This window comes from Falco punctatus (genome assembly GCF_963210335.1).
Source record: "Falco punctatus genome assembly, chromosome: 4".
NCBI classification, from domain to species: Eukaryota; Metazoa; Chordata; class Aves; order Falconiformes; family Falconidae; genus Falco; species Falco punctatus.
This window is the reverse complement of record NC_137583.1, coordinates 52,307,765-52,324,562: the sequence shown is the minus strand read 5'-3', so window position 1 is coordinate 52,324,562 and position 16,798 is coordinate 52,307,765. Positions and strand designations below refer to the sequence as shown.

General features: G+C 48.7%; 1 protein-coding gene across 4 annotated transcripts in view; it reads left to right on the top strand.

Annotated features, from left to right (window-relative positions):
- Nucleotides 1–16,798, top strand: part of PTH1R (parathyroid hormone 1 receptor) — a 122,891-nt gene that overhangs the window by 38,916 nt on the left and 67,177 nt on the right. For 3 of the 4 annotated variants that reach the window (XM_080383194.1, XM_080383195.1, XM_080383193.1), the window contains one exon: nt 1–16,798. This exon is cut by the window's left edge. The gene's annotated coding sequence lies outside the window, so the exon portion shown is untranslated. The other variant, XM_080383192.1, reaches the window with a different exon arrangement.

Genomic DNA, 16,798 nt, shown 5'->3' with positions numbered 1-16,798 from the left:
CATCTGCAGTTTTCCCAAAGCATCTGCAGGTGGCTTCCAGTCCTACCTGCCCATCAGTGATTCCTGCGCTCCTGGCAGCCCCTGTTGGCCAGGCTGTACTGCAAGGCTGAAAGGTGCCTGGGTTAGCAAAGGGTCCGGCCCCGCCGCCTGCACCAGCCCAGCTGGGCAAACCTCTGTGACCTTATGGCAAAGGGGGGGGGGGGGGTTAGAGAAAAAAAACCTCACAAACCTTTTTAGCCCCAGAACAAGGAGAGGAGAGGCTCCCTCTCTTCCCCAGAGGGCAGTGAGCCAGGCAACTATCTGACTATCACAAATCGTCACTGCCAAATAAACAGCACCACATTTTAGTGCAACACAGAAGGGTACACAAGCCCAGGCATTACCGACCCCCCGATTTAGGATGCCGTTCATTGAAAGTAGGTCTGGTGGCTCAGTGCCTGCATTTACCAGTGAGTGGTGTGAGCTCACTAGTGGGTGATGGGAGCATGGCAATGTCTCAGAGGGGAACCAGTGTGCTGGAGCTGCAGTGGAGCTGGGGAATAGGATGGGAAAACCCAGGAGGGCAAGACGTGTCAAGGCTGTAATAGTCATAATACGTTTTTCCTCTATGATCTATTTTAACTGTACTTTCTGCCACCCTGCCAGCCCACTTGCAGGACCCTCAAGAGGGTACAGATCAAGTCACTGCATCCTTGTGCATGCTAGTCCACAGTGAGTAAATACAGTGAGTCTCATCCAGGTGAGTGAGAGTCTCGAGGCAGGGGAAGAAACAACCTCCTTGGAAGGAAAATATTCCATGTCTGTAGGATGCAGGAGCCTGAGCCACTCTTAGAAGGAAAGCTGAGCCTGCACCCAGCCATCACACAAGTTCTATCAGTGCACACAGAAATGGAGGGATGCCTTTTATTTACTCCAAGCCCTTTGCAAGGGCAGAGATCCTGGCACAAGCCAGAAGTTCTTACCTGCAGCATCTGGAGCACAGGCTGGACCCATTATGCTGCAGGTTGCTCTGCTGGGAGGTGTCCCAGGTTGGCTCCACGCAGCATGGACATTTTGAGCTGGAGCTGCAGTGGGGTTGACAGCCAGACTGTGCCTGGGGCTGCACGACCACTTACCAGTTACGGGCTTGATCTTCACTCCAGGGTGCAGAAAGAGCTATCGGAGGTACCATAAGGATGTCCATCCCACCCACTCTGTTTTGGGCCAGAAGACAGGCTCACAAGAAGTTGCTTAGCAAGATTTCTTTTCTTTTCTGATAATTGCTTGTTATGGAGGGATTCTTTAGATAGGGCAAGACCCTGTGGCCTTCAGGGCACTGCTGAGTGCCCTTGTCTCATTCCTCTATCCGATGGGATTAAGCAGGGCCATACCCATTAACCTGAGCATAGGCTGGCACGCTGAGTGCAGCTGCCTCAGCGGTCCTGGATGCTGCTGCAGAAGCTTGTTAGGTTCCTGGTCTGACTGCTGGTCAAAGGACTGCTGTCAATGTGACAAGCTTTTGCTGACATTACTTCTAATGTCCTCCAGAGAAAACACACCTTCAAAATAAAAACAGGTGTTTGGGTTGATGTGGGTTTTTTGTTTGTTGTTGTTGTTGCTACTAGAAACTACCTTGATCTGCAGGGGTTTTACTGTCACAGTGGTCTGTTAATATAAAGGACCAGATGTCATAGTCAAGAGAAACCTGGTTTTCCTGGAAAGTTTAGTGCCATGAGAGCGCTCTGCAGCTGCTCTCCAGGAACAGCAGCTCGACGGTGTCAGCATCCTCCGGCACAGCAGCTATGGGACCTGTGGGGCTCTGGCTGCTTGAGCAGGTGGATTTTGCTGCCTGTGCTTATCGTGCTGACTCACATTAAGCAGGGTCAGCCCATCACTGTCTTCTCCAGCAGCTAGTTATCCACATGCCAAAGGCATCAGCCTAGTCTCATGGGTTGGCTGAATATTCAAACAGTCCTCGACAAGCATCTAGGTTCCCAGACCAAGGCGGGAGAACTCCCTTCAGAAAAAAACGAAAGGGAAGTCACTTCTGCAGAAACCTGAATGTGGGCTGGAATGTTTCCTTCTGTTCCTGCAGGGCCTTTCTCCCAGCATCCAGGACTAGGACCCAGAATGTACCCATGCTCCCAGAACCTCCTTGAGTCCTAAGGAAATCTATACGCCTGCAGTCACAGAGCTGTTTCCAGCTCCCTGACATCTCAGAGACATGCTGAGATGACTTTTGTTGGCTGTGTCTCTTGTGCTTGGCACCTTTGCTCTCAAGGGTGCTAACAGGAGATATTAACATGTATTATGATAGGCAGTCTGTTAGTCATCTGGGTAAAACTTTAGTACACGTAGTAATTTCAGTACAAGAGCTCCCTTTCCATTACAGCAGATGGTATTTGTGGCCCATCTTAGGCAGGAGATGAGATATAGACCTGCTAATTATTATCAAGTCTTCAGGTATCCACTAAAAATATTTCAAGTGCACAGGCATTAAGTGATTTGCCTAAGGCCAAAAAAGATGGCAGTGTCAGAGGAAGGATTTCATCCCTGCTGTATAAGCAGGGAAAAGAGGGAAGCTCACCCAGCATAGCCAGGAATAGAAACCACATTTCTGCTGGTCCTGTGTAGGATGGTCCTCAAGTCAATCGGCTTAATCCACCCGTGCACGCCTGCTCTGACGCTCTGAGCACCCACAAAGGGAAGAGGGGCCGGTGCGCTGTGATGGCGCGGGGCTGATGCCCCCAGGAGCCTCCTCCCAGCTCCTGCGGACAATGAGGCAGGTGATGTATTACTGCAGCAGAAGCTGGGAAGACCTAAGAGTGCCTCTAATTCGATTGCGGTGGGGAGCCAACTCCTTGTGTACTCGGCTTGGCTTTTTTGGCACCGGCCAAGGAATGCTGGCACGTCAGCTCCTCCAGAGCTATTAGTGGTGCCGCACGCTCCCAGGCTGCAGAGAATACGTGCACTGTGCTGCAGCCGCCCTGGAGATCCCACCAGGCCACGCTCTTCCATGCCACCCGCCGCAGAGCTCCACCACACTAGGGCAGGGCTCTGGGTTTCAGTCCTGGGCTTGGCAGGGGTTCCAGCAGGCAAGAAATTCAGGTTTTCTCCAATTCTTGCAACCTCCCCCGCTCCATCAACCTCCCTTTCCTGCTCTGAAGGTTTGTTTGCGCTTGCCTACGTGCAGCAAGGAGAAGTTCAGGTGAGCATCAAAGCAATGGGGTTGTGTGCAGCCTGTCTCAGAGAGCTGGCCACCCCAAATGCCCTGCACAAGCCACAGTAATTTGCATGTCCTCTTCTGCCAGGAGTCTGCAGCTTGTACTGACTCTCCCCAAAGCCATATAGATACCTGGATCCACAACATAATTTAAACTCACAGCACTCGCCTAGGTACCTGCACTTCCACTCTGGCTCTGAAACTGTATCTTGCTGTAAGAACTCAAAGTGAGGAGTAAGTCTTTGTATACCAAAGTTATTTTCAACAGAGACCAAACCAGCCTAGCCATGACTCTCTCAAAACGTTCCTGCTTTTGGACCCTCCAGTTCTGATTTCAGCCCTGGAAAAACAGTGACTGAGACCCACTGTTGACCACTCTAAGTTATATATAAACTGGAAAGGTCTCTGGCTCTGGGTTCATGACTATCATCTCTGACATTAAGTACCAAGCACGGTTCCTTGGATGCTTTTCACCAGGGTGAAAAAGCCCAGCCTGCTCCCTAGCTCAGTCGTTGTGCATCAGCCATCATTCCCGTGTGACTGTTTGGAAGCATCCATCCTCTTTTTAGAGGGTGCAAAAGTTTGGCAGCAAGGATGGGGATTGCCCCATGCACCTCAGGGCCGGAGAGCAATGCTGGACAGTTTGATTCACCCATGCAGACCCACAGCATCTTTCCTAAGCGTGATTGTCTGCCACTTGGCTGGAAGAACACTTTCTGCCCTGGCCAACACCTGTAACCAATATCCTTCCTGCAGCTGCAGAGATGCTCAGACACAGCAGGATAACCAACTTATCTGCATCTTCACTCCGTGATGCAGAAAGAGCTGTCAGAGGCACCATAAGGATGTGGCAGACAAGCAGGCATTATTTGGGTGATACCTAGTTCAGGAGGTGATGCCTCATGCTCTGGAAATGTTTATTTCTCTGCACTGACCTCTGAACTTAGATGATATGAATCCCACTGACACACATTTATGGGCACAGCATAGTCACAGAAGCTTGATCCCCACTGTGGTGGCTATCTCCACTGAGGGATTATTTTCCTCACCAAACCCACGCTGGCATCTGCCTTTGCTGTGCTTTAATCTTTCGATGCCATCAGTCACTGGTACCTGACCCTCAGCTACCATCCCTGCTGCTCAGCATGTCCCACACAGGAGGATGTGTGGAGGCGCACTCCAGAGGGAAGAGATATTGCCACTTTGCTGTGAGCTGTCTGAGCCACCGAGGTTCCTCTGCTTTCCGCTGTGGCTGCTGGCACACGCAGTACGGAGGGGGGGATTGCATCCAGCCCGTACCTGCCTGGCCCACAGGCTTGGCACAGCGTGCACAGGGCCGAAATTCCTCATCTCCCTGCGGTCTGTATGAGGTAGCATCCCACCAGCAGATGTGACCTGGCATGAGTAAAGCCCAAACCCTAGTACTGGGGCGGCAGGCTGAGGGGTGTGGGACTGACCATTTGCAGTAGAAGCATCTCAGGAGCATCCACCAAGCCCCTTTATGGGCATCAGCGATGGGAAGAATGAGTCGAGCTTCCAGCTGACTGCTTCCCCAGACAGGAGGGAAGAACAGAGGGCTGCACCAAGCCAGCCCAGTGTTGTGTCTCTTAAACCTGTGTGTGTCTCTGGCTGGGGAATTGCTGGGGCTGGAGGCTGGATGCCTCTGGATGTCTGGCACCAAGACAGCAAAATGTACACAGGGCTCTGGAAAGGAGCGGGTTAGCCTGACCTGAAGGCTTTGTGGAGTCCCAGGTCTCCAAGCCGCGGTAGGGAAAGTGTGCCAAGACTTGGCCTCCCTCAGAAAATTCATGGGCTGCATGCGGCCACGATGTGATCTTGTGCTTGATCCCTGATCAGGGCTCAGCAGCCTGTTGTAAGATGAAGAATTGATGTTTTGGAAGGAGAGGGGGAAAAAAAATGTGAAAAGAAGAAAAAGGCAAAAAAGAAATCAATCACAGCATGGCCTGGAGCAGTTGTATTGGATATTCAGTCAAGCAAAAAGGCTGATGATTTGCCAACATGAAGGCTGTGGAGCAGCAGTTCCAGCTGCAGGAGCTGTTTTCTCATTCCCGTTGCAAGCAGGGCTCCCCCTGATACCAACAGAAAAGAGCTTAATGCTTCTGCAGCTTGTTACTGCTTGTTGTACTGTCTGCTCTGAAATCTGTCTTTTCCTCTCCTTCGTCACTCCCTCTCCTGGCGAGCCATACGTGCACAAAAAAGTTAAGAGGTAGTCCAACCTGATAAGGCAAGGAAATCTGAGGTTTGCTGTGCCGGGGGGAAACTGAGGCAGAGAGGCTGTCACCTGCACTCAATTTTCAAACTCAACTTTTCAAACTCAACTTTTCAAACTCACTTCTTCCCAGCAATAGCAGGCGCAGTTATCTAGCAAGCTTAGATTTGCAAAGGGAGGTAGGTAGCCAAAGTTCAGTGCCACATTAGTGAGAGGAGATCACTGACCTCCCAGCTGAGGCTGGTTTGCCTCTGGGCAGCAGCTCTGCCCTGCGAGTGCCCGAACCAGGGAACTGAAGCTGCTGTTGTAGGATCGCATGTGCCAGTCGGTGTCCGGAGCTGCCTGAGCCCGCCCGTGCTCAAGTCCAGGCCCTACCTCTGTAAGTGCCCTTATGGGCTGCCTGGACATGGAGTCACTGCCACATCTTGTCTCGCTTTGGGCTGGCAATATCGGGCCCTTCTAGGCTGGAGAACCATGAGGAACATGCCATGACTGCAAGGGCAGGTGGGATACAAGGGGATTCAGATGATGAAGTGGGGATGTCCTGAGTGTAGTACCTTTAGATGGAGATCTAGTCCATTAAGTCAGTGGACTCTAGAAGAGCATGATACGCTTCATTTTACAGCCTGGCATCACTCTCTCCATCACTCTGCCTTTTTTGTCCAGACCAACCTCCCTCCTTTCTAGATGCTTCTCAGCTCTGACTTGAGTTTTTCAGTGGTCCAAGGGTGATGCCCCAGTTGAGGCATTCCAAGCATGATGCTACACAAAAGCATCTCCAGCTGGGCCTTTCCCTTTCATTGAGCATCAGCCTTCACAAAATTGCCTCTTGAGAAGTCCTCAGAGGTCTCTGGAACAACCAATTCAGTCTCACCAATGAATTGAAATCTCAGGGGGTAAAAAACAATGGCAAATCCAAAGCTGGGGAGTTGGGATCCTGTACAGTGGAGCTGGAAAAGTCTTTTCCAGCTGGGACTGACTGACAGCCTCAGGGCTAGTAAACCCATAACACTTAGAGGGCTGCTCACCCTACGCCCAGAGCTTCAGGTCCCTTGCTGCATTTTAGATGCTTTGTTAGGTGAGATGTCACCAGCCCTTATCACTCCATGCCTCAGTTCCCAGCAGCTGGTGGTAGTAAGGACACTGCTCTACCATAAACAAATGCAGAGCAGCTCAGAGATGTTCTTATCAAGACCTTTCCATCAGTCACTGAATCCAATACCTTTATCCTGAAATAGGAATCCTAGCACACTCTTGGCAAAGGAGAGTGGCCGCGCCTTTTGGCTGGAGAGCCAGAGCAGCCTGACACCGGGACTGTCCACACATCTTTCTGGGGAAACAAAGTGTGGTTTGCTTGGGTTATCTGATTTTCTTACCTCTGCACTGCTCAGAAAAATTGGGAATCTTGTCACTTTTGTGGCAAATAACAGGAAGAATAAGATTTTTCCCTCTGCAGCTGCACCCAGGGGGAATTTAAAGATGTTATAGTCAACATTTTAATGACTATTTCACAGGCAGTATGGGAAAAGCTTGTTTTGACTTAATTCAAAGGAAAAACAAAGACATTTGTATGTGTGGGGTTGGACAGGTATATACATTTCTTATTCCTATATATGAATATTTTTGAGTCTATATTTGAATAGATTAGTCTAATTTTGAGCATCTAAACACGGCTGAGGTGTGATAGTGGCACACCAATTATTAGTACTCATGGACCAGAGTCACCAAGAATGTGTTTAGTTAGTATTACTACTTAATAATAGGTAATTAATTCTTACTACTTAATAGCAGGTGTTTACTCATAGATATTTCTTTCAATTGTTGTGCTAAATGGCTTTCAATTAGACACTCTGCTGGGAGTCTTTCATTCTTCAGCGTCAATGGCATTGACCTGATTTCAGACAAGCCACAGTAGTTGTGAAATGGAAAGAATCCTGTTTCTGGGAAGTTCCGAGAGCTGAGTAAAAGCTGTTGGCATCCTCCTCCCAAGCACACTCCCACAGGGTGTGTTGTGCTTTATAAACCCCAGCACTTTTGCTACTGGTATGAGAAATGAAAGTAAAAAGTACTCTTCCCCTACACCAAGTCTCATGATTTGGTGTAGATCTTTCTCCTGCACTTGTTGGTGCTTTCCACCGTGGGAGGATGAGGACAGCTCTGTTTGCATCCTTGGCCCGGCTGACTGCAGCCATCTGTCTTGCTTGAGGACAATTCTGAGTACTAGATTGAAAGACTGAACTCCAGCTTCCTCGTCCAGGGAAGGTATTCCTAGAAAGGCTTAAAAAAATAATAAACCAGCGCCTGAAGCTTTGAGAAACAAGTGAGAAAACAAAAAGAGGGAGTTGGTTTTGAGAGGTGCAAGAGAATTGGGGAGACAAAGGGGAAGGAGTTAGACTTTCCCACAAATAATCCAGAAAAATACATCCCTTCTGTTGCTCTGTCCAAGTGACATCATCACATAACTGGAACAGACTTTCCTTAAACAATTTCAGGATCACAAGGTCTATACTCGGATGACCCTCCTTGCATCTGTGGTAGGAGCATGGGAAGGAGGAAAGAGCTCCTGGAAAACGCACCATAAATGTCAGTTCTCCTCAATAAACGGTCTGTGCTGACTGTAAAATCATGAGATGGCTTAGTAAGAGACGTCAGCATGCCAGGATGGCTAAGGAAGCAGAACCATACAAGTCATACAAGACTTTGGAAGTGACAAGGGTAGTAAAGGTCCTTGTCTGTTGCTGTCATGGTATCACTCCATCCCAAAGAAATTGTTTGCCATGTGGTCACAAACTCAGTGGACATCCATGTTCAAATCAGTTAATTTCCTTCCGCATGAGTTACCATGAGTCTGCAAGGTGTGTTTTGACCAGGCGGATTTTCTTGCCACTCTTCTTGTGCTGCTTGAAGGATGAGGCTTCCCCAAGGCAAAATCTGAGCAAATGGACTTGGAAGGGCGTCGAGGAGACCAGCTCAGCCTGTACTGTTCCCCAAGCAGCAGTGCAAGGAGTTGACATTCCCAATCCTGCCCAGTATTTTGCCATGCTGATGCTTCCTCTTCCCATTCATTTGATTGTCCCATCCTGGTGTTTACAAGCTCAGTTTTAAAAGGAGGAAGACTTCTCGTGAGGTTGATTCCCATCCTCTGGCAGCGGGATGGGGTGAGGGACAGACGTGCATTGCTTCACATGGCAGGACAGCAATGCAGAGAAGCTCAGCACCCATGCCTGAGCTCTCGAATCTGAATTCCTGCCGTCATTGCAACATCACCACGGGTAACATATGGCGGGGCGAGAGAGAGATGGGTGCTTGTCCATCACAGGGCACAGCAGAGCTCGGTGATAAGAACAGGAGCTCTTGCCAGGCTCATGTCTGGTCCCACGACAGGTGGGTAAATCTGATGCTTAGTTGCCGCCCCCCCCACCCCTCCCCGAGACATACATATGCACACGCACACCCCCCAGCTGCGTGAACTGAGCGAAGCATCTGCAGCCGGCAGAGGGGAAGAGCATCAGTCCTGCTGCAGCAGCCTGTGCGAGCTGCAGCCCCAGCAGCAGAGGGCGCTTAAAATCTGCTTTCTTGTGCCTGGACCTGGCCTGTCCTCGAGTCCAGGGTCTCCTGCCATTAAATGACCTTCATCCCCCCATCCTCTTTGCCACCCCAGTGTCCTGAGCAAACCACAGCTCCATAGCTTTTGCGATCAGCTGCTGGTGGTGGATCATGCCTCTGCTGCTTTCACTACTGTATCTCTGGCTGGGTCAACTGGCACTTTGGCTTTATTTATTTTTTAATCTTTCCAGCATTAACCTGAAAGGAAATAGGTTTCAAACCACATTTTTTCCCTCCTAGTGTTGGAAATAATGCCTATTCAGTTAAATTAAATCCCTCAGGGCAGAAGAAGCACCAGTCCCTGCTCTGCCCCCCAGTTAGCCCCTCTTTGCAACAAACTGACCCAATGGATTTTGTTGTTGTTGTTGTTGCTGGGTTTGTATGGGTTTGTGACCAGGCACTGACAACATGCAGGCAGGCAGAGGGTAAGAAGCATGGAGGCAGCAGGAAATTAAGAAAGGGAATTAGATTATTTGGACAGTGGACAAATCTAGCATTGCCCAAATTAGAAGAGAATACACACTCTTTATCTGTATTTACTCTGCTCTCTCCCCACGAGGGAGACGCTGTAAGCTGTCACTGAAATATGGAGTGCCAGACCCTCACAGTCCAAGCACAAGTCCAGAGCAGCTTTAGGGCGTAAGGGATAACTTTGCCTGCAGTGCCAGCATCCAGAGTCAAGTGGTGGGGTCACAATCTCCTTCCTAACTCAAGAAGCAGTTTTGCTCACCGGGGAGCATGTGCCCTGAGTAACTGCAAACACCTGCATCCAAACCCAGCAAATTGCAAGCACACCTGTATTTCTTCTGTGAAATACAGGCAGACACAGGGCACGGTGAATCACCAGTAGAGCTGCAGCCTGGCAGCAGAGATTGTGCAGGGTACATTTTGTCCAGGAGAGCACGTACAAATCCCTGGTCCTTCCATAGCTGCCAGGGTTCATTTGGACCTGAGTAAACCAGCACAGCCCAGTGGCCAGGAGATGCAGGGCTTATACAAACACTCACTTGCAGAAGCGTAGGAAAACAGAGAAGACAAACTAGGTATCTAAACCCTGTCACAAAATAATTGAGAGAATCCATCCTTTCTCATCCTAAGGGAAGCAATTACACTTATAAAAAAACACCGCTCAGGATCTCAGTTCTACACCATCCCATGCTGCCAGCCCAGTACAGACCAACCTCATGCAATGCCTCATGTTCCCAATCACCCCTCCACCCCCCGCCACCTTTTCCTGCTTCTGAGCAATCCCCCATTGCCACAATCTCTGGAGCGATCCAGTTTTGGCTCAGCCCATGGCAAAAACTACATCAGCTGCTGCCAAAGGCAGCTGAATCCCTACTCTGTGACATTATTTAACTGTGCCACCCTTGCCCACATGCCTGGCATCAGTACTGCGTTGTCTTCAGCCCAGCCTGATACTCTGATGTCAGCAGAGGTGCGTTCACCTGTGGCAGCTGCCGGTCTGATGTCAGATGAGACTTGGTTAGATTTATGTCCTAATTCTAACAGCTCTCTTGACCCTTACAGAGTTTAGCAGAAGGGTTGCTCCATCAGCAAGGCTGGAATGAAGCTCCAATTTCCTTCCTGCTCATGCTGTCAGCTCAAGTGCAATCTCTATTGCAGAAAAATAGACTTGGCATATGACTTTATAACACTTGCCTTGGTGTTTCAGACTCTTCCCCCAGCTCACCTAAGGCACCGCGAAAGGAAAACCTTAGAAAAGTTTTGTCACGCTCCCCAAAGCTGACTGCTGGTCTCTATGTCCCCAGTCCATCAGGTTCACTCCTCCCCAAAAGACAGCACTATGGTCACCCTTCCAGAGACGATGACCAAAATCAGCAGGGCTGCTTTGGAGTGGGACCTGACAGCCACCTCCACCTATGTCCCACCCTGTTCCCACGCCCTTGGGACCCACCTCCCTCTTCCCTCTGTATCACCAGCACTGATGCTTTCAGTTTCATGTTTCCCTTCTTTCCCTGTGCCCCGCTCCTGCCTGCACCCCCTTTCTGCTTCACACCTGCAGTCACCTGGTCTACTGCCATCCAAGATGGTGATCACCAGCAGCCCCTTGCCTTGGGCCTGTCGTGCGGCTGTGATGCTCTCAACCCCGACCAAGGAATCTGTTTGCCTTTAGCTATTTTTTGAGCTGCTGCCAGGGAAGTTTGACAAAAAGGATAGTGTTATTTCTGAAAATGAGTCCCATAAACAAGGATGAATATGACCTCCCCGTTGAGATTTGGGGTTTACTTTAGTGGCTGGGAGATCAGCCAGTGAAATGGAAATACCAGAAAACATTATCATAATTACCCCATGGCCTTCTCTGGGGGCAAGGGAAAGGGGGGAAAAAAAAAAGCTGAACCAAAACTGATTTAACAGCCGCTGGATAGCATTGTCATTTCACCCTTCCCTGCTTGCCCTGCAGTTCTGCTTTCTCTGAACAAGGAAAGGAGAGGGAAGGAAAAAGAAAGTTCCTAGATCTTTTCCCCACAAGGAACTGGCAATAAACAGTGCTGGGAAGCAGGGAGGTGATAAACATTGAGAAAGAGGAGCAGATGGGTTTTGATTGCAAAACTGGGGAGGTCCAGGAGGAGCCCCCATCACTTCCAGCTGCACCCAGTCTGTAACAGCAGGAGCGAAGGGCAAAGCTGTCCTGCACCTACCTGTGCAGTGCCTAGCCTGCCTGCATCCCTGGAGCTCCTGAAAATGTGATGCCAAGTACGTTCAGTGCAAGAATTTATGCTGAAGCAAGTTAGGGAGGGCTCGTGAAAAGGGATTTGCTGTCAGCTCTTTTAGAGTGATTAACTTCTGCAGGGGCACCATGACCTCATACTTTAGAATAGTTGGCGGTGGGAAATGTACCTGTTAGCGACGCTATTTTTGGCTTCCCTTAGATGCTTCTTTTGCCCCCAGAGCTCATGCCAGCAAAAGCTCTTCTAAGATCTTCTCAGTACTGCTAACATGACCAATTACTGCAGTCACCATCTGCCCAAAGGTGGGGGGGACCCCACAGCTGATCTGGTTTATTTTAAGTGGTGGTTTGAGTGTGGAATGAATTTCAGCTGACCTGTGTATCTGAATGCTCAGTGAGTATAAGGGGAGCTCTGGGTGAATACCTCAGAGATTTGGTAAATCTCAACCTAGATGCCCCTGGTTGGTTAGCAAGGCAGGTATGGTGTTGGTAAGTATTTAGGATGTTTATTCCTTTCTCTTGGCTAATGAGCATCTGTAGAATGTGAGGCATTGGGCTGTAGGTGGGTGGGCTCATAGCAGAGGTTTTTGGTAAAAAGTGAGCAAAATGTTGAGTATGTAAACTTTAGTGAGCTGTGGGTGTGGTGCTCACTTGGATGATGTGCTTCTAGCACCTCTTATCTACTTTTTTTCATGGTCCTAGCAGCAAGTGCAGAGAGCATACAGAGTCGGTTGTGCTGAGCATGCTGAACTGAACCATACCCTGAATGTACCTGTATGTCCCTGGGTGCTCAGCACGGCGCAAGGTTTCTGTGGGTCTGTATATATATATGAAAATAGCCTTATTGAGTCAATCTTCTATCCCAACAGAGCATCCCCAGGAGCTGCCAGTTTAGGATGTTTAGAGAAAGATACAGCTTTTATGGTTATCACCTTCTAGCTTTTGTTCATCAGCAGTGTAAAACCTTCCTGCATCAGGAATTTGTATCCAGGCTACAGTGTTTAACAGCTACCGATGGATATGTCCTTCATTAATTTGTCCGATTCTATTTTGAATCCACCAGCATGATTTGCTTACATATATTGCCCTGTTTCTTTTAGACCTTCATCTTGTTTGTCCCAGGTCTCAAACTCTACAAAATTGTGCCTAACTAGCCCCTTTTCTCTGTGCCACCTGGTATCTTACAGACTCCTCTCACACTGGCATCTCCAGCCACATTTTCCCCTAACCCAAGGGGTCCAAACCCACCCCAAAGCAGTGGCTGCTTCACTAGCAGGAGTTCCCACCTGCTATAAAACTCTACAGCCTGTACCTCAGCACTTTGGAAAATGAAGCCGCTTATTTCACTGCTTAGGGATATTCAGATTCAAAAAAGTTGGCATATGCAACTGCTAATGATTTTAGCAAGGCTGTCCCACAGTATTTTTGGATCAGGTGTTGAGATTGTTTGTCAAAGAGAAAGTTTTGCCAAGCCAGATCCAAATATGTCTAATATCATAAGTGCATCTGTGTTGCAAAGAAAGTGTTCCTGTGGATTTCTTTTAACCTTTGACAGCCAGGATTGGAAGATGAGTAGGGCAACCTTGTCTTAAGAGCAGAAGATCCAGAGCAAGAAAGTCAGGTACACAGGAAAAAAAGTGGTATTGAAAGGACAAGTCTAAAGCTGCTCTACATTTTCCAGCTGTGGGTGTCTGTCCTGTCCTACCTACTGTCCCTTGAACCTGAGGCTGAGCCATGTCAGTGTCTGATCCTCTGTTCCTGAAGGGTTCTCAGCCTGGCTGACATCAGAATGTCCCAGCAATGGGGGTTTGGCAAGGGATGGAAAGTGAGGTTGGGACAGGAGGGGAAGATGAGTTCAGGAGCACCATCTATCAGCCCACTTTTACTCAGGTGTTCAATGTGAGTTATTCAGCAAAGAAGCAGAGTAGCCAGGCTGTGTAGTTTTTCTGTGAGCCTCTTGAAAATAAGTATCTCGCGCAGGTCACAGGATTTAATGAGGGGGGGGAAAAAATCTTATTCATGCCTGTGTTTACATACATGTTTCAGGCTCCTTGACCAAAGAGAAACACAGAAAGATATGTCCTAAATGTTATCTCTCGGTGTTTAAACCAGTTTTGAGGGAGGGGAGGGAATGGGGTGTTGTTTGGGTGGGATTTTTTGCAAGGGTCTGGCAGGTTTTGGATATTTAAGACTGGTAAGCAGGGCTCAGGGAAGCTGAAAACCTGGGCTGAGTTCAGAGCTCTGCCCCAGCATTTTTGCCTGGCTCTGGGCGCAGCGCTCAGTGACTTATCCCCCTTTCTGGGAAGGAAAATTTATTTTCTGTGCCTGGCCTGGGGACCGTACATCCCTCTGGCTGGGGGCTGCCCTGCTCTCAGAGCACGGCCAAAGCAGCCTCAGGATGAAGTGTGCAAGGGATGAATCATGTGAAATGCCTGAGGTCAGACTCTACTCTGGACACTATAAATCCAGACTAACTCCTCCAGCTTTGGTGGAATCACTCAGGGTTTGTGCAGATAGAAATGACAGCAGGGCTTGACCCAGAGGTTTTATGTTTCCAATTGAAGAGTTGAAATGTGGGATGTTGCCTTAAATGTGGACAGGCCAAACATCTAGAAAGGGATAGCTTTGTTTTGTATTAATGTTAACGTGGTTTTGAAGCCAGCTCCCACTTCTGAAGGATTTTTAGCATGGATATTTTCCAAGGACATGAAAAACTAACTTCTGTTTTACTCAGAATCCCCTTATCAGATCTAGCTGTCCATCTGTGTGTCCACTACTGCACCAGCTGCTCAAACATCCACCGTTCTTCTCCATAGGAGCACACTGGGAAATTGAATTTGAGTTCACTTCTAAGCTGGATTTCGTTAACCCTCGTTATGTCCTTCGTAGGAAGTCCTGCTCAAGAACTGATTGGTTTTCAGCTGGTTTAACTTACGTGCTTTCCAAAATGACTTAACATAAAATGAGCGAAGGAACCTTAATTCTGAATAGCAGTTTTGGGGAGGGCAATGAAATGTCATAAGCCCCCTTCAGTCTGTGCTTCAGAGGGCTCAAAATGAGCAGCTGCTTCCATGGGCAGGTTCTACAACCCGTTGACAGGTCTCCTTGTCTGCAGACCACGACTGGCTGCACAGGGTTTTGCATTCTTTCCTTTGCCTCCCTGTACAATGCACTGAGGCTTAGGTCTGCTCCATCCATCGGGATGTGGAATGCTGCCTTAGGTTTTGCATTACAGATTTACAGTGGCCAGTCACACCAGCACAGTCAATGTAAGTTTTTTTTTTTAAAAAAAAATAATTTCCTTGTATAAAATGGCACTGCAGCCCTTTCTTGCTTACGTTACACTTTTACGAGCGAGTGCTAAGTTCTGTACAAATCCAGAGAGGCAACATCTGCTCTCGTTGCATTTGTAGTCTGATTAATTAAGACAGACAAATGTTAGGAAAACAAGAGCAGTGATTTATCCCAACTTACTACATCACTTAATTTTCTCAGGCTACTGCCTTAACAACACCCTTGACCCAGGAGCCCTGTAAGGTGTTACATGTGGAGTTTTTGTGCTTTGAACCAGTTTTGGGGTGATCTTGTGGATAAGGATCCCCCCCAGTCCTGATCGCCTAGAGATTCTTCTGCTCTGACTGGCACCATAGAAAGAATGGGCCCAGACCTCAAAGGTTTCACAGGAGGAGTCAGACTCTACAGGTCAGGTCCTGCAATGGAGGTTTGCCAGTAGATGGACATAGTGCACCAGCTTTCCTCACCTCCTTCTATGCTGTAAATCACAAGCACCTACAGGGTACGGTCTGCATCACCCACTCGAACACAAGGCAGAATATGAATGTAGAAGAAGGTTAAGTATACTCTTCTTCTAGGGGAAAAACCAGGAAAGAACAAAGGCGATATCATTCCAGTGTAGCTGGGATGGGTATGGTGAAATTTCCATCCATTCCTGCCAAACTGACCTGGGAGAAGGTGGTTCTTACTCTCAGACTTTATCCAGACATGGGGACTGGTGCTGGGTGTCTGGGCAGGATGCACAAGCTAGGTACCCAAGAAGCAGAGCAAAAAATTGAAGCATCCATATTGCATTAGATCAAAGCCCTGTATGCTATAGCAACAAAAGCGTTTGTAGAAGTCTTTACCACAGTTGTACTCCCGGTTTCCCGAGACCAGCCATGCCTGGTGGGAATAGACCAGCTTCATGAAGCAAGGGTTTGCTTTTTTGCTTTATTTTTTTTTTTTTTATGACCAGCAAGTGCCTTTGAGGGCTGAGCATCACCACACAGCAGCAAACAGAGGAGGGTAAAACAGGCTCTGGGTAAAGCACCCTCCCTGTCCCCCTTCTTGTCCCATGACTTCTAGACATCTTGCAGGAAAGGAAATCTAATCTTTGCAGCATGATGATGTCCACAGGCTCTTCTCCCTGAGCTTTCACTCTTTGGGGAGCAGATGCTGTCAGCTCCCAACCCTGCCCAAGGCAGCCCCCTCCGCACAAGTTCTGGTGTTTAGGTAGGATGTTTGTAGAGCCTGGCGCTGTGTGGCTGAAGGCCTCCATGCAGAGATGGAAATAGCACTGCACTGATGGCAGGTTGCAATTCTTAAAAGGAGTCCTTGGTACAATATTGTTTACTAGTATTTTTTTCCTCTTGGATGGTAGCCTGCAAGCTGGGGCACACCACCCCAGAACTGCCACCTGCCTGTACGTGCACATGTATGATGTGAGCAATTGCAGCGTGCGCTTCCTTTGCTGTGCGTGCAGGTGATTCCATGTGGCACCTTGTGAGAGGTGTTGCCTGGGTTGCTAATTGCTGAGCAGACTGAGATACCCAGAGCAAGGCTGGTGGAGGAAACTGCTGATGCAAAGGAGGTTTTGCATTCGGATCACCTGCATGATCTAGGAAGTTTGTGTCCTGCTGCTCTTTGTGTGCTGAGGTTTAACCTCATTTCTCCCCATCGCTGCAGGTGGATGCTGATGATGTCATCACCAAAGAGGAGCAGATCTTCCTACTGCTAAAAGCCAAGGCGAAGTGCGAACGACACCTGAAAGCCAAGGTGCCCAAGGTGCATG